Genomic DNA, 19,439 nt, shown 5'->3' on the forward strand with positions numbered 1-19,439 from the left:
TCTCTTACCGAAATATAGGAAATTTGGTATTAAGTCTTCTTTGAGCCTAAAAACTTTCCGTCAGAAATTTGTCGGTATAGATCGACGTTTTGAAATAGCCCATACAGAATGGTGCCTCACATTGTTTTACCGAAATTGCTGAAATTTAGTATTAAGTCTTCTTCATACACAAAAGGAAACTAATTATTCCATTTTACTTCAATACAACTTGTGGTGGAGGGTATAACAAGTTCGGCCCGGCCGAACTTAACACCGTTTTTACTTGTTTTTGATATATATGTTTTAGGTCCATATTTCCCAATTTTCATACAGTTTGTCGTTGTGATTGGATAGTGTAAATATCATATTGATGGTTTTTCGTTGTGAATTCATACAGAAGATGTTGTGCCACCAAAGTAGGAGTTAGTCCCATCGTTGTAGTTTTTTGGACCACACCAAATTGTGCATGTGAGAGCCCATATGACACCTATATTTTCACTTGACCATAGCCGTAGACCTCTAATGTATTTTCACTTACAATATAAGAAACCAATGGCTTATCAAAACTACGGAATTTAAGTTGAAAGTACTAAAAATACGCAATTTTGGCAGGTCCAATGTGGGTTTTTTATATTCCAAATATATATGCACCACAAATATTTCAAAAGCATTATGAATGGAACGCACAACATCTTCTGTATGAATTCACAACGAAAAACCATCAATATGATATTTACAGTATCCAATCACAACGACAAACTGTATGAAAATTGGGAAATATGGACCTAAAACATATATATCAAAAACAAGTGCTGCTAAGAATGTTATATACTATGGTTACAGATTTCTTTTATTCAGAGACCCATAATGAAATTTCATTTGGAACATTTCTTTCTTTAACAATATTCCCAAAAAGTAAAGGATTTTGCTAGATTTTGATCCAGTATGGAATTATGTAAAATTAACAGTCCAAAATTAAAACATATAATTTCATCCAAATATATATAAATTTGGAATCTAATTTTTTTAAGGAAATAGTACAGCTAGATATATGGTTTATTCTGAAACTCATAGTGAAATTTTGTGTAGAATTTTTCATCTTTTGACACGTTTCACATATAACCAAGTTTTATATTACTTTAATGTATAAATTCGAAAAAAGAAGGAACAATTTTTCATCAAAAAGATTGGGATATATTTTCATGTTTTTTCAGCAAAATTGATACTAATATTTTTATGATATATAATGTAAATAGGCATTTCATTTCTTTGGTGGCCTATAGTAAAATTTGACGGAGAATATTTTTGTCTTTGACGTCATCCCTCTAAAATTATGTTTTGTTGGACAATTTTGAATAAACTCAGATGAAGTCCGACTTTAATCCTAAAACGTGTTTTTCGTTTTTAGTGATTCCTGGCGATAAGACAAGAGTTACAGATTTGGTGTATTCTGAGACCTATAGTAAAATTTTATGGCGAACAATTTTGTAGAATATTTGGATTTGATACAATCACATTTTTAAGCAGTTTTTGAATGATTTTTGAAAAAAGGACAAAAAAGACCCCTTTGATGAACCGCATGAGGGTTAAAATTTTTAACAAAAATATTGCCCACATACTCCTCTGTAAAGTTGCCAAAGACACTATATACCTCAAATGCAAGGATTCAAAGATATCTTAACTCGAATATTTCGAAAAAATTAAAAATGGGCGGAACTTGCCCCGCCTATTTTGGTTACTTTCCGACGTAAACTTTTAAAACGCCGATACACGTATCTCATATTTTTAGCTCTACTTTCATCATCTAATCGATTTTTCCTTTTTCCCATCATTTTGAAAAAAAATTTATTTTGTTGCACAGTGTGATAGGAAAGAAATGAAACAAGTAAAAAGGCTTTAAGTTCGGCCGGACCTTATGTAGTATTTAGTATTTAGTATTTAGTATTTAGTATTTAGTATTTAGTATTTAGTATTTAGTATTTAGTATTTAGTATTTAGTATTTAGTATTTAGTATTTAGTATTTAGTATTTAGTATTTAGTATTTAGTATTTAGTATTTAGTATTTAGTATTTAGTATTTAGTATTTAGTATTTAGTATTTAGTATTTAGTATTTAGTATTTAGTATTTAGTATTTAGTATTTAGTATTTAGTATTTAGTATTTAGTATTTAGTATTTAGTATTTAGTATTTAGTATTTAGTATTTAGTATTTAGTATTTAGTATTTAGTATTTAGTATTTAGTATTTAGTATTTAGTATTTAGTATTTAGTATTTAGTATTTAGTATTTAGTATTTAGTATTTAGTATTTAGTATTTAGTATTTAGTATTTAGTATTTAGTATTTAGTATTTAGTATTTAGTATTTAGTATTTAGTATTTAGTATTTAGTATTTAGTATTTAGTATTTAGTATTTAGTATTTAGTATTTAGTATTTAGTATTTAGTATTTAGTATTTAGTATTTAGTATTTAGTATTTAGTATTTAGTATTTAGTATTTAGTATTTAGTATTTAGTATTTAGTATTTAGTATTTAGTATTTAGTATTTAGTATTTAGTATTTAGTATTTAGTATTTAGTATTTAGTATTTAGTATTTAGTATTTAGTATTTAGTATTTAGTATTTAGTATTTAGTATTTAGTATTTAGTATTTAGTATTTAGTATTTAGTATTTAGTATTTAGTATTTAGTATTTAGTATTTAGTATTTAGTATTTAGTATTTAGTATTTAGTATTTAGTATTTAGTATTTAGTATTTAGTATTTAGTATTTAGTATTTAGTATTTAGTATTTAGTATTTAGTATTTAGTATTTAGTATTTAGTATTTAGTATTTAGTATTTAGTATTTAGTATTTAGTATTTAGTATTTAGTATTTAGTATTTAGTATTTAGTATTTAGTATTTAGTATTTAGTATTTAGTATTTAGTATTTAGTATTTAGTATTTAGTATTTAGTATTTAGTATTTAGTATTTAGTATTTAGTATTTAGTATTTAGTATTTAGTATTTAGTATTTAGTATTTAGTATTTAGTATTTAGTATTTAGTATTTAGTATTTAGTATTTAGTATTTAGTATTTAGTATTTAGTATTTAGTATTTAGTATTTAGTATTTAGTATTTAGTATTTAGTATTTAGTATTTAGTATTTAGTATTTAGTATTTTGGATTACATTTTAATTATTTTATTTTAACTGTTTACATTTATTTTTATTTTAATAATAACACTTTTTTATTTTATCATCTTCTACTTAATAAATATTGTACGAATGGGTAAATTTCCCTATTCTCTTATCAGATCCAATCATCTGTCTTTGCATTCCTTTTCGTATAAAAGCTAAAATGCATTTTACCTACACAAATGAGAAAGACATTTGTCAGATAAATCCATTAGCTTTGATAAAGCACTTGAGGGATTAATTTAAAGTAGAATCATTTCGCATTGTTCTATAGTCCAAAAAAGTTGAATGAATTTACTTACCACTGTCGGAATGATTGAGTGAAAGTACAATGCATCCTCATAGGAATTTTGTTAAGAAGCACTAAGAAAATGCTTAAAAACATTTATGGAAATTTATATGAAATGATTTTTAATTGAGTATTTGTCTGAGGGTTAACGCAAAGTTTGTAAGATTCTAATAACTAACCTCAAAAGAGACAATGACAGCATAGATATGTTTAGATGTGATATAGTCATGTGAATTTGGATGAAAATGTTGCAAAATAAATTCAAACCTATCTATTGCACACTGTAACCCTCAAGGGATTTTAGTTCTAATAATGGACGTCCGCATGGTGTTTTTAGTATTTAGTATTTAGGTCCCATCGATTGAACTATAATTGCGGCCTTATTGGTTTTGGTCGGTATAATGTTCATAGGATATATGGATATACATATGTACCATTAATGGTACATGTTTTTTGGCAAGCAGACTGATCAATGTCACCTTTCGAAAAATTCACAAAAGTACCCAGTGATTAACCTTCTAAATTACTGATTTAAACCAGACAAAATACTACAAATATTTAAATGAATATCTATGGCTTAATACTGATGCATTTGTGCTGAAAAGCATCTTTTCTTTTTGTCTTTTGCTTTCCCAATTTTTAATTATACCCTCCATATGGTGGGTCATTCCGTTTGTAACACATCGAAATATTCGTCGGAGACCCTATAAAGTATATATATTATTGATCAGCATAAAATTCTAGGTCGATTTAACCATCTCCGTCTGTCCGTCTGTCTGTCTGTCTATTGCAATCAAGATACAGCTCGCAATTTTTAAGATAGAGCGTCAACATTTGTTACAGAAGTTTTTATTATTTCCAGGATGGTTAGTATTGAAAATAGGATATATCGGTTCATGTTTTGGTATACCCCCCAGCGATTTTCGGTATTTTTGAGGTTTCAGCTTCACTATCCCACTAAAATGGCTGAAATTTGGTATTTAGTCATCGTTGGGTGTATAAAACTTTCCACCTGAAATTTGGTGGTATAGGTCCACGCCTTCATATAGCATAGAACGGTACCTCCCGCTTTTCGGTATTTTGGAGGTTGTGGCAACAATAATCCACTAAAATGGCTGAAATTAGGTACTTAGCCTTCGTTGGGGGTATAAAAGTTTCCCCCAAAAATTTGTCGGTACAGGACCATTTCTTAATATAGCCTCCAAAGAGCGGTACCTCCAGATTTTCGGAATTTAAAGGTTGTGGCCACAATAATCCCCCGAAATGGCTGAAATTTGGTACTTAGTCTTCGTTGGGGGTATAAAACTTTCCTCCAAAAAAATTTGTCGGTACAGGTCCATGTCTTAATATAGCCTCCAAAGATCGGTACCTCCCGAATGTGGTTATGTGAAAATTAGCCACATTTTTTTACCGAAATTGCTGAAATTTGGAATTTTGTCTTCTTCATACAAGAAAGGAAATTGTTCCATTTTACTTCAATACAAATCGTGGGTATAACAAGTTCGGCTCGGCCGAACTTAAAGGCGTTCTTACTTGTTTGCATTTCTATGCTCCAAATGAAAACGTGATACCATGAGCACTCAAAAAAGTTATATTTTTAATGGAAATTTTGTAGAATTTTTGAGTAGATATGTTATAATGTGGACTTTTTGTAGTTTAAAATATACTTTAATAAATTCCACCAGTTGGGGTTTAAAATGTCCTTTAAAAAATTAAATATGCTTAAAAATTCCACGAGTTGGTGTTTAAAATTCCACATGTTGAGATCTAAAATATAATTTAAAAAATTCCACCAGCTAGAGCGCTATATTTTTGCACACGAGTATCTTTCTTCATAGACAAGTTAAGTTCGGAAATGGGTTATATCGGCCCATGTTTTGGTATAGCCATCATATAGCTGCACCTCCCGATTTTCGGTATTTTGAGAATTTTACCACAATTTTTAACTGAACTAGCTGTAGTTTGACATTTGAGGTTCACAGTGGACACGAAACTTCTCCACCAAAATCGTCAACATAGGTCTATGTTTTGGTATAGCCCGCATATAATGGTACCTCCCAAATTTCGATATTTTGAGAGTTTTAACTAACTTGATTGAAGTTTTGATATAGTCCCAATGTAAAGGTACCACCTGATTGAACACATTTCTTAGATTATAAAGAAAATAAGTATTTCACTTGTGTATGTATGTGAGATCACTTACTTCACACAAATATTGAAAGAAAGAAGTGATGTGGGATTTTTTTAACAAATAGATATATGTATTTAAGTATATGAAGCATTTTATTACAGTTGAAACTTTGAAATGATATCCATGTTAGTTTGTTTTCGATGTGGGTCATTTACTTTATACGCTTGGCTGCTGCGGAAGTTAGTGTACATATAAATAAACGATTGAAGAAATTTCAGAGATACGTATCATTGAAATCAGTTTTATGTGAAACATTAACTGCTACCATGTAAATCAAGATTTTTGAAATACAAATATTTAATTACAGAAACACTCGTGGAATTACAGTTCATTTTAACTTCAGTAATAGAGTTGTGTCGTTTATGAACGAACCGGGTCAAAGGAACGACACAGTGAAAAGAACGAATGGATCCGTATCCAGCTTAATCAGTATATCGTTCACCGTTCAGCAGAAATAATGCTGTAGACTCTACAGTGTAGAGCTGTGCCGTTCATGAACGAACATTTTCAAAGGCACGATTTGGTGAAAAGAACGAACGGAGCAATATGCAGCACATTCTTTTATATCGTTTGTTTGGATTATCGGCCCATGTCGTTCTTTTAGCTTTTATCGTTCTTATAGCTCTTGATTTTCTTGTTTATTATGTTGAGGGAGTGTTAGCATTCGCTCTATTTTCGCGTTGGCGAATTAAAAAACAATTATCTTGTGTGTCGAATGTATTGTTTTTTATTCACAGGTATAAATTAAAAATATGTATTTGTATATTATTTTCATTTTACTATTTTGAATGAAAAAAGGATATCCGAATCATTTTTTTTTTTTTGTTATCTTTAGGACTGATTAAACGACTATTGATGCGGAGAACAAACGATATTCACGAGAACATTATAGACTAAATGGTTTTTTAAACGAAGAAGAGCCAACGAACGAAGTGAACGACGCGGATTTTTTGGTGAACGGAATGAAAAAGATCGATCCGCTCAGTGAACGAGATTGCCCAACACTATTCAGCAATTTAACCAGGGTGTACTCATTCCTTGATTTTAACTGTTAAAAAAATACCAAAGAAAGAAAATAATATTTTGTTTATTAAAATGATTTAAAGTTTCATTTCAGTACAATTAAAATACTGAAAGAAATCAGCAGACTTAGTGTCAGTCAAATTTGTATGCATAAAATAGGAGAAGAGAGCGTCATTTAGAGGCATATTTATTTAAAAAAACAAAGTTTTGTTACTTTATGACACTTTTAAAAATTTTGTCTATCACAAATTACTTTGGTTTTTTATCAAATGAAAATAATAATCGGAAGAAAGCGCGAAGGCTGCCAAGGCCCACTGGAAATACACATTTTAAGGCGTTTTGTTTTTTTTTTTTGTTTACTTTGCTCCCAACAAACATGAACAATTACTCATTTTGTTATTGTGATTGATAATAACGTAAAATCCACAATGGGGATGAACTAACAAACTTCTAGAAACATTTGTGTTGGTTGTTTAAAACTTTTCCAATTACCGGACCTGTAAAAGTGAATAACTATGTAGGGGATAACAAAATCTCAATATAAACTGAATGATAAATTTAGAGGAGTTAAACATAACTGTATACTTCTACGTTAGATGTTTTGGAAATTTTCAGCCGAGTTTCTTAAGTATCTGTGGGGTAGTTATTATAAATGTTGGACCTAATGCGTTTATATCTAAGGAAGTACTGCTTTCCTTCAGAAAAAAACGTTATATGTATACCCTCCGCAATAGTAAGGAGGGTATATTAAGTTGGTTTTTTCCATTTGTGACGCATTGAAGTAATCATTTGTGACCCCATATAGTATACATATTCCTAATCAGGTTAAAATTCTAAGTCCATCTAGCCTCGTCCATCTGCCCGTCTGTTGTAGTTGCTCTTGCGTCCACAATAATTGAGGTGGAAAGAATATATTTGCAAGTGTATTTTTTCCATGGACGAGTCATATTCGAACATGGTATTTTGGTATTTCGATGATTTTATTTAAATTTTTTGACCGAACTAGATGTAATTTGTCATTTAAGACTGTTAATAGTCTCAACAAGAATTATGAAAAAATTTGAAAATACATAAAACGCATTAAATTTTTATGGTCAAAACATATGCAAATGAGCCAATTCGCATGCAAAAATCGTCAATATTTTGTAAGATATCATTTTTAATATGATTCAAATTATTTGTTTTTTTTTTGACGTTTAAAAGTGAATAAAATTTTAAAACTAATATCAGTCACACGTACTTTAACGGTGGAGTATGAGCATGGGTGCAAGAGTCAGAAACTTTGGAAATAATGAAAATTTCTTGACATTTAAGTTTTGGATTTGGGATATTTCGATGTGTTACAAACAGAATGACAAATTTAATTATACCCTCCATATGGTGGAGGGTATAAAAATATGATTTTTAGAAAAATTTTTACACTTTCATACGGGCAAAATGTGCCTCATCGAAATAATGGTTTTAGACCCCAAGTATGTTTGGACGGAGTGTGTTTCAGACAATTTGGAGTCGATTGAGCAATGTCCGTCCGTCTGTCTGGCTGGCTGGAGCGCACGATGACTCTCGAACGGATCAACCGATTCGATCCAAAATTTGGCTTTCGTAATATTTTGTCCAAACTTAGTTTAAGTTCGAAGATGGGTTATATCGGTCCACTCCTTCCGGTACCTCCCCCACAAAAGTTCGAAAATGTTCGGAAATTTTGTACGTACGATAACTCTTCAAGGGAGTAACCGATTTGGTCCATACTTTGCAAATCGTGAAATGTCTACCAGACTTAGACGAGGTTCCGATATGGACCCAATCGTTCCACTCCCACACAAAATTTGGGATAAGTTCAGTTTAGGACCTGCTCTTGAATCGCTTTGATTTTTTTTCAGCAACTTGTATTCACTGCCGCCCATACGACGGTACAAGTTTCATCTGGGGCAAGTCCATACTTCCTGAGCAAATAGCCAGAAAATACCTCTATGACACGCTCTGTAGTGGTTGGAGCGCAATATAACTTTTGAACGGATATGCCGATTCGGTCCAAAATTTGGCCTTAGTAATATTTTGTCCAAACTTAGTATAAGTTCGAAGATAAGCCATATCGGTCCACTCCTTCAGGTACCTCCCCCACAAAAGTTCCAAAATGTTCGGAAAAATTGTGCGCACGATAATTCTTGAAGGGAGTGACCGATTTGGTCCATACTTTGCACACCCTAATACATCTACCATATGTATATCAGGTTTGAATATGGACTATATTTGTCCACCTTCGGGGACCTCCCACACTAAATTTCGGATAGGTTCACTTTAAGATCTGCTCTCGAATCACTTTGATTTCTGTTGAAGCAACTTGCATTCGTTGCCTTAATTACGATGGTAAAAGTTTTTTTAGGGGCAAGTCCATACTTCTTGAGCAAACAGCCCTATGAGTGTGGCTGGAGATCCACTTCCATAACGGTCAATGTCGATCCATTCCTTCCTCCTTCTCCTCTGCAAAACTTTGATCTTTACCTAATCAACATTTTTGTCGGTTCAAAATTGTTAAAACCCCCTAAATCCATACGTATTCTGGGAAAAAATTGTTTCAATATACTCAGGCTGAGGGTATATCTCTGATACTTTTTTACTCGTTAAGTTTTACTTTCTATTTTCAATCAATTTCCAAGAATCCATCTTCAATAGATTTCTTAATTTACAAATCCAATAAATCGAGTACTTTATTGTAATTTAATGGAATATGATCCCAGTGATGATTATTTGTTTTTTTTTCGAATGTTTAACAATAGGTTTTGTATAGCCAGCACTCGTATAACTTCTTCACTTTTAGATAAATCTGTTGTTTGCGTAAATTGTGTGGATACTGGTTTCATTTTCAATCTTAGTAAAGTATATTTCCTAAAAACGAAATAGAAGTGTAGACCGATAGTGACAATAATCAAAGTTGTCAACCAAACATTCCATTGTGGTACAAGGCGACAGTGGATTGTGAGAAGTAATCAATTTAACTATAAATTGAAAATATTTGATTTACCTTTAAGGACAACTTTGCAACCAAATGCAATACAAAAATTCTATAAGAGTATTTGTTGATACTCTTACAGTTTCAACAATTTTACTTTTTTATAACAAATACTTTTGTATTCTCAAAACGTTCTTTACCTTAAGGTTTTTCTTAAGTTTGTGGTCCTATATTGTTGCACAAATATTTGTGTTCTATCACCGCTTCTTTCTGCTTCGACTGAATTTCTATTACTACTTAAAAGAAACAACACGAAATACAAAAAGGTTTCTAATGTTTTATATAAACTCTTCAAACATTTGTTACTTCCTTAATTTAAACGAAAAATAATGTCTTATACATCTGTGATATGTAAATAAGAGTTATAAATCAACAAATGTTACACTGACAGTATGCAGTACTAACATCAAATTTTATTAAAACATCAAAAAACACTTATTTTGGGTGATTTTTGCATATCACAAATGACACAGCAATCGTTTAAAATATGCTTATGAGGACATAATATGAATATGATACCCCAAAAAAACACAAAATACTAAAAGTGTGTTTGGAAATGGCAAATTAAAAAAAATCCTAAATATGAAGTAAGAGGGATGCACGAAAACTACCTGGCCTAGGCAACACTGCACATTGCCAGGCGCCATTTGAATATTTTTGGAAAGTTTGACAGTTTTTAGCCTAGTCTTACTCAGGACAGTTTGTCGTACGACCTTGTTATGGTAGTTTATAGCGACTTGAAAAAATGACTTAGCAAAAACAAAATTTACTTGTGAACATTTTTGTCCATGAATTTTTCACAACTTTCGACGTGAATAATTACCGCAAGAGTGTATCGAACAAGGTGCCATCGTGGTGCAATGGTATGCACTCAGAAGGTCGGGGGTTCGATTCCCCGGCCAGGCAACATCAAACATTTTTCAACGGTGGCAAAATACCCCTCAGTAATGCTGGCGACATTTCCTGAGTATTTCAGCCATGAAAAACTTCTCCACAAGTGGTGTCTTAAGACTCGCCGTTCGGACTCGGCGATAAACAGTAGGTCCCATATCATTGAGCTAAATATGAATCGGGGTGCACTCATTGATATGAGAGAAGTCTCCCTTGTCCCGTATGGGATGTTGTGGAACAATGTTTGTTGTTTTGTGTATCGAACAAATTAAATCTTTGTATGTCTATAAATAACCCTCCTAAATCGGTCATTGTGCCAGAAAAAAAATATGCCGTGCATGAACGGATAAATACCGTGAAATAGAGGCATCCTTGGGCATTTCTTCAACCAACTAACATTTGATATTGCATAAACATCTGGCCGCAAAAATTAATTTTCCTTGTTAGATCCAGCAAAATTGGACTTTAATCCACAAAAGGCTCTTGTGGATTGGTCGAAAGAAATTGTGCATAAAATCGATCGTGGTGCTTCAAACGACGTTTGTAAGATCGCCGCAGGCTCTATGCTGAGGAGCCTGAAACTAAGCAGGAATCGGCCGTTTGGGCCTTCGAAAGCGAGCCAAGTCAAACGAAAGTTCATGTAAGAAGCACTTCAAGGCAAAAGGTTGCCTGTTTCTTCAGAAAAAGTAACCGTGTTGCGACTTTTCCCGGAGAGGAAAAAGACTACTGAATTTGGTGATGACCGGATAATATTCAGGGGTCGGAATGGGCAAAAAGTAACTTATTTGGAAAAAAGTCAACGTTTTATTGCAAAGAAAATATCTCAGTGTCTATTAGGGGTATACCAAAAGCAAAGCCTGACAATGAACTTAGAAAATATCACCTTTCTAGCAATGTAAAATAAGTTATCGAAAAGTGGTCAAACAACGGAGATGTCGCAATAGTCGCTAATAAAACCGCTATTCATTTTTGGAATTTTAATTATAATGGGGACCTTCCAAAAACAAAGCATGGCTATGAAAGTAGAAAATCTCGTCTTTACAATGATGCAAAGTAGGTTGGCGTGGGTGCTCAAAAAACGATCACAGCGAAGTTTGTTGATGTTCGGATAATATTCAAAAGTCGGAATGGGCAAACAACTTATGTGGAAAAAAATGCAAAGTTTTATTATTATGCGAATATCTCCGCTTTTAGTAGTCATATTCCAAGAGAGAAGTCTCCCTTGTCCCGTATGGGATGTTGTGGAACAATGTTGTTGTTGTTATTCCAAACGGAAAGCCCAATGGGCGAGAGAAATATCACATTTATTATGATGCAAAATATGTTGGCGCACGTCCACCTCCCTATTTTTGTATTTAAATGGCACTGACGAGTATCTCGGCTTTGGTTGGATGCGTCTCAACAATGCACACTGGTCCCAACCTGCGGCAAAAATCGAAAAATAGATATGAGCAAATCTCTGCGACAATTCAGCAAAGTTTCTCTAAATATATTATATTTTAATATTCCAGCACTGTTTTTGTAATTTATAACGGTGTTTATTTTTATTTAGGCCGATAGCCCTAGTTGCTAGTGCTTTTTTATTATTTGTTATTATGATTTTTAATTGTAATAAATATTTCGAAAATAAAAATAAATATAACGGTATTTAACAAAACAAAGCAAAAGAAGTTGACATTTACGTATGATCTTTTAAAAACTTTAAAAACATCAGTAAGGTTGTGACTTCCTACAAGGCACGTAACTCAAAATTGAAAGGATAAAATTATTATTATTATTTTTTTTTTTTTTTTTTTTTGAAATGGAAGTTTTAGTACACGGGTTTCTATGAAGTAGAGTTTTACTAACTTCACCATCCTTCGCCACTCTCCAAATTTTTTGAGGAATGTTCGAAATAATAATAGCATATATTTGAATTTCCATGTGTGACATTAAAAATACTGACGATGCCTCCGTATTACTGTATTCTCAGTTTATTCTTTGGTTTGTGTTTTAATTGTTTGTTTTCGTTTTTTCTTTAAAGATTTACACATATTTGTGTTGGGGTGTGGATTTTTTTTACACTTGTAGATTTTTGATATATGCATGATGCTACATACAATATGAAAAACAAGCAAAAATGTAAAGTTCGGCCGCACTTTATATATCCCCTACCATGAAATATTCTGAGCTCAAATGGAATAATTTGTTTCCTTTCCTGTCCACGATACCAGTCGAAGACGCTTTTTGACCACTACCACTACTCCAAATAGCAAATTACAACCAATTCGAACCGAAAATATAGATACAAACCTCAAAATAACTGAAATAGGGATGTACCGTAATATGAGGGCTATACCGAAACCTGGACCTAAGACCACATTTTTCCGCATAAGGGTTTTGATCATTTAGAACTCCAAATGACAAATTACAACCAATTCGGGTGGAAAATGTTAATAATATCTTCAAAATGCCTGAAATCGGAAGGTATCGTAATATGAGAGCTATACCGAAACCTGGACCTAAGACCACAATTTTTGGCACAGAAGGCTTTTGACCATTGGGAACCCCAAATACCAAAGTACAGCCAATTAGGGCCGAAAAGACCAGAAATCGGGTGGTACCGCTACATGGGGGATTTTTTGGCTAAAGTATTTTTTACCTATTTTTAGCATATACTGAAAAAATCAGATTGATCCGACAATCATAAATATTTTTGTCGCACCTTCCCATACAAGTGGGAACATTGTGCAATGAAGACATTTTGAACTTTAAAATGTTCCCAATTGCGTTACCAAAATTGGTGAATTGCTTGTAATGTTGAAAAAGACTCTGGGATATTCCAATTTCCAATTTATGGAATTTTAGTTCCATGCCAGATATTTCTGCTTTGGTTTAATATTTTGCAGTTTTTACTTTAAAGACATGTACCAAGTAGATGTAGACAGTAGTCAAATATAAAATTAAATATTAATTATTTTAGTTCAGTTCGCCTTATGTCATTTGGTATAAAAGCCAGATAGATGAAAACTTTAGTATCTCCCTAAAAGACATGTTTACGAGTGAAAAAGCTTACGCACAGGGGAGTGGTGTAAAGTATCACATAGTCGGCCCCGTTCCGACTATACACGTAGGTGCCATTTTCAACAATTTGTTGGTGTCGTTTTTAAGGCTATAAGAATGAATTAAATTAATTGTATTATCACAAGTTGTGTAGTTGTACTGAATATTTATCTATAGTAGAGTCGCTGATTATTTTTCACCTCATTCCCGTTTGAAGTGGCAGAACATAAAGGAAAAAGTTGGTTTAGTTACGAGCGGTTAGAGTGGTTGACCAAAATGTGTTAAGAGCAACCACATGCACATATGGTGGCATGTGACTGGAGAGCACGATAACTCTCGAACTGTGCGATTCTCTAACACATTTTTTGAGTTGCCGAAAAAATCGGTAAACTTAAAATGCTTATAATTTCGGTAATTCACTATATGTTTCGGTAAGTTAACGATGAATAAGAAATAGTCGTAAAGATCTAACGATAGCAAAAGTGTTGTCAACTTTTATTTGAACTTTTCATTCATAATTTTGCGTTTTAATTATAACGATTTTTGTCGGTAACTGAAAAAAATAGTTAAAAAATCGCAAAAAATTGGCCTTTGTCATATTTTATCCAAACTTAGTTTAACTTCTGAAATGGCCAAAATGGGTCCTCTCTTTAGTGTATCTCCTCCACAAATTTTCAACATTTGTGTCCGATGATGTTCGTTGTGGTTCTGTTTACAGAGATTTTATGTTTTCCGTGTACAAGTCCATGCTCCTGGCATACTGTTCCAAAAGTTATACGATGACCCACTGAAATGACTAGTGGGCGCGAAAAGATATGACTACCGAAAATATATAACTCCCAAAATAAGAAAGTTTCAACTCACGTAGGCTGGGGGTATATCTCTGTCGGCAAAGCCGACTGATACTTTTTTATTTGTTGAAAATTAAGATACAGTCGATGCTACATCTTGTTGAACATGACAATCACATGCGGACAAGGTGATTTTGATAAATACGCGACATACACATATTTTAAGAAAGCATATAAATAAAACCCGTGCGGAGTTTCATAGTAAACTATACAATATGAATGAAAACAACGAAACATGACCCTCAATCTCCGGTAATAAGAGGGTGCTAAGAATCCCCGGAGGTAAAAGAAAACAAAAACTCAATGTAGGAACATGGAATGTCCGCAGCCTTCATGAATCAGGAACACTAGCCAATGCAATTTCGGAAATGAAGAGACTAAATATTTACATTCAGAAACCTGGTGGCCAGATAATGGTGAATTCTGCTCCCAAAACACAAAAATATTTTACTCCGAAAATAACAACAAGAATCATGGAAATGGAGTGGGCGTAATAGTAAAAAATAGTATAACGAAGTTTATAAGTGGTTTTGTCCCGAAATCTGACAGAACAATGCTAATAAAAATAGAATCCAAGCCAATAAACATCAATATCATTCAAGTATATGCACCCACGGCAGATAAACGTAATAAACAAAACGAAGCCTTCTATACAATTATTGAGGACTTAATGAAAATGACAAAACACCATGAACTTACGTTAATGCAGGGCGATTTCAATGCCAAAGTGGGTAATGATTTAGTATGTGGTGTTACTGGACAATATGGACTGGGTGAAAGGACCGATAGAGGTGACCGGCTAGTTAATTTCTGCCAAGAATATAACATGCTGATAACAAACACGATGTTTTGCCTACCTAAACGAAGGGAAATATAGTCAGAAATCAAATAGATTATATTCTTATAAAAAATAGGTACGGCACAGCCATTACAAAAACGTCAACCTATCCAGGGGCAGATAAACCATCAGACCACAACCTCTTAATGACGAGCCTATGTACAAAAATTAAAACAGCGAAGAAAAGAACACCTCGAATTAAATTAAATATTGAAAAAGTGAAAGATGGAAATATTAAGACAAATATAAAAGAGCGAGTCAATTCGGAGCTAATTAAGATCAACAAAGAGGATGTTGAAAATATGTGGAAGTCCATTAAGGTAACTTTAATATTTATAGCACACAATGGTCTAGAAAGCTGCTATCGACCACAAAAACAGAAAGAGTGGATGTCAGACGAAATACTGCAACTAATAAATGAACGTCGTAAATATAAAAACATAAATTATGAAAGGTACTGGGAATTAAACAAAGAAATGCGAATATCATTACGCGCTGCAAAAAACAATCATCTTATAAACCAATGCAAGGAGATAGAAAGACTACAAAATCTACATGACGACTTTAATCCACATAAAAATTAAAAGAAGCATCGGGAGTTTACCGGAAACAAAACAGCATGATAAACTTATGGAAATTTTTGCATCCATTGATATAGACCAAAAAGAAAACCAATGTATAAAGAGATTGTTTGTACTGGCACCAATCAGCAAAAAAATAAATAAGTGGAGAACTGACGGAAACCATCATTATATCTAAAGGTGTCATGCAAGGGTGTATTCTTTCTGAAACTGAAAAACTTCATCTTTTGGTACTTTTATAGCGGCTCCTAAAATGATGGAAATGGAATCTACTCAATGACGTCTCTTAGTGATAACTTTTTAGTGACGATGTTGCTCTTTAAAATATTAAACGTTTTTATAATAATTTATTCTTAAAAGCAGAAGTAAAACCGCGATAACTTTTTTCCGCAACAACCAAAAAATTACTGGCAAGCGGATTTGTACTGGGGATTTTTTCTTAATCTATGTACCAAAATCGTTGATGTAGCGCGAAAAGAAAAATTTAAATTTTTTGGAAGTGGAATATGAACGAATTGACAATATTTCCCATACAACCTCGTAAGCATAAATGCTGAGGGTATCAAAAAATACAACAACATTTGTTAATCGTTTTAAAACCGCATAATAAAACTGTACTTCAAAATATACCAGTTTCTGTTCAAATGAGTTATGAATAAAGAAGATGTTTTCTATCTCTTTTACACCTGTTTTGCAGTATAAGTCAAAGCTGGTCTCTTATACTCGTATAAAATCAAAGCAATAGTTGTAGATTTTAACTTTATTATAGCATTACGTATTTTTCTATATCTTTGCTTGTAAATTGTTTGCATTTAATTAGAACTTTCTTTACAAGTATCTTACAAGATAACGAACAACATTTCACTCATGCGGGTAATTAACATTTGAAACAACTGTTCGTATTGTAAACTCAAATCATTAAATAGCGAATTTAATTTTAATTTATTATTACAAAAGTTTTCCAGAGAACTTATATTGAATAAGACATTTGAATATTAAACAAATGATTTACTTTTCAAAATATACGCCATATGACACCACACTCCAGCGATTTTAATAAAACAACAACACTTATTCCGAAAATTACAAGAAAAATTGCGAATTACAAACTAAAAACAGAATACACGTGTATCGGAGTTTTGAAAGTTATCCTGAAGTGGGAAAGGTTTGTGTGGAAAATGTTTCCCCTTTTGACACTTCTTTGAAAATATTGAGATATAGTGTCTTCGCCAATATTATTGACAACATTCCGAAGAACTTTTTGTATTGTGGTAACCAGCCATCCAGATAGACAAACTGGTTAACTCGACTAAATTCACAACAAGTTGTTTGAAACAGGTTTAGTATAAAACTAGAATTGTTATGAGGTATATAACTGATGACAAAGTGAATATGTATGTCCAACATAGACACAAGGATCGCCTTTTGCCGTATTTATTAGGCACCATTGTGTACATGGCTTTACAGAAATCCATTATTAGAACACTCAACACAATGCAAATTTTATTTTCGAATTGAATGTGACAATTTATTGTTTTTATTCCCATTAACATTTCTCTCGCCACAATAAGTAAATTTTGGCTTGTCAATCCAGGATTTATATTTGCATATAAATTGTATTTTAATGTTTCGCATGAACATTGTCAAGGAATTCAATAGAAACGAATATATTATCATGGACACATTTCTATGTTAATCTGTTAAGGGTGCTTTTGTAACATTTGCCATGAGGCAATTTGTTTTAGGCGAAATAATAAAACAGGCAGACACACTTGCTAATGCCTAAAATACGGTTTAATATTTATCACCGGTGTTATCAAAACACTTGGCACGGTGCTCTTGAAACAATTTTAAATGGAAGGTGCTTACACCTTGGATTCTGAAACTACAATGTTCATTGATGAGAAAAATCAAAAAACAAAAAAAAAAATCGCCGGAGCGCTTTTTAAATAAATCGCGATTTAAGTTGACATTTTAGGGGTTGTTTAGGTTTTCACGATTTTGCTTAGAAACCGCAAGTCCTATCAAAAAGGGACTAAGGAAAGTGTTGTAGCTATGAAAATACTCTACAAGATCGACCTTAATGGTATTTTCGTTGTTTTTACCATTTTTGAGTTATAGAAGTTCAAATTGGGACAATGCACTGACTGTATCGCCCCCTTAAAAAACAATGTCATGAAGGGTGCGCCTTAACTAACTTTTGATGAAAACCGCTTACACAGGGAAAGTTTTTGTGAATTCTGAAACAGCAGTGTTCATAGATGAGAAAAATCCAAAAACAAGAAAAAATCGCTGTAGGGATTTTGAAATAAATCGCGGTCAAAATTCACATTTTTTTTGTTAGTGTTTCGCGATTTTGCTTGAATACGGTAAGTCTTATCGATATGGGACCTGAGAAAATCTTAAAGTTGTGAATATTCTCTACAAGACTGGCTTAAGTAACTTATCCTAAGTTGTAACATTTTTTTAGATATATAAGTTTAAGTTGGGAATTTGCAGTCATGACATTGTTTTATAAGGGGGCGATACAGAATTGAATTGAATTTGAATTGTCCCAATTTGAACTTCTATATCTCAAAAACGGTAAAACCGCGGAGAATACCATAAAGGTTAATCTTGTAGAGAATTTTCAAAGCTACAACATTTTCTTTTGTCCCTTTTTGATAGGACTTGCGGTTTCTAAGCAAAATCGTGAAAACCTAAACAACCCCTAAAAATGTCAACTTAAATCGCGATTTATTTAAAAAGCGCTCCGGCGATTTTTTTGTTTTTTGAATTTTCTCATCTATAAACATTGTAGTTTCAGAATCCGCAAAAACTTCCGAGGTGTAAGCACCTTCCATTTAAAATTGTTTCAAGAGCACCGTGTTGGTTTATGGAGAAGCTCTTGTAAATTATATTGTTTGTAATAATCTTCAGCTGAAAGGGACATTATTTTGTGTGTAACATTACATTTTTGTAGATGGTTAGTGGCTGCCTTGTTACCACGTGATTCATTCCAAAATAAGTGAAAAATTAGCGTTATTTTTCATGGTGATTAAGTTTTTAAATATTCTAATCTTCTGTTCGCACAACCCGATAGTCCAGCCATTGTGCCAGCTTAAATTCTGAAATATTTTGTTATCATTTGAACGCGGATTAAAACAAAGAGAAACACTTTGTGTTATTACGTCTTTCTCATTGTGCGATTTTTATACTCTCAGAATTTATACTAACAAGGTTATATACACTTTCATACTGGCAAAATGTGCCTCATCGAAATAATGGTTTAAACCCCAATTATGTTTGAACGAAATCCGTTTCAGACAATTTGGAGTCTATTTAGCAACGTTGGTCCGTCTGTCTGCCTGGCTGACTGGTGCGCACGATAACTCTCGAACGGACTAGCCGATTTGATGAAAAATTTGGCTTTCGTAATAGTTTGTCCAAACTTTATTTAAGTTCGAAGATAGGCCATAACGGTTCACAACTTCAGGTACCTCCCCCACAAAAGTTCGAAAATGTTCGGAAAATTTTTGCGCACGATAAATCTTCGAGTAACCGATTTGGTTCATACTTTGTACAT

Source organism: Musca autumnalis, unplaced genomic scaffold (genome assembly GCF_047663935.1).
Source record: "Musca autumnalis isolate F117 unplaced genomic scaffold, ASM4766393v1 scaffold_3, whole genome shotgun sequence".
Classification (NCBI taxonomy): Eukaryota; Metazoa; Arthropoda; class Insecta; order Diptera; family Muscidae; genus Musca; species Musca autumnalis.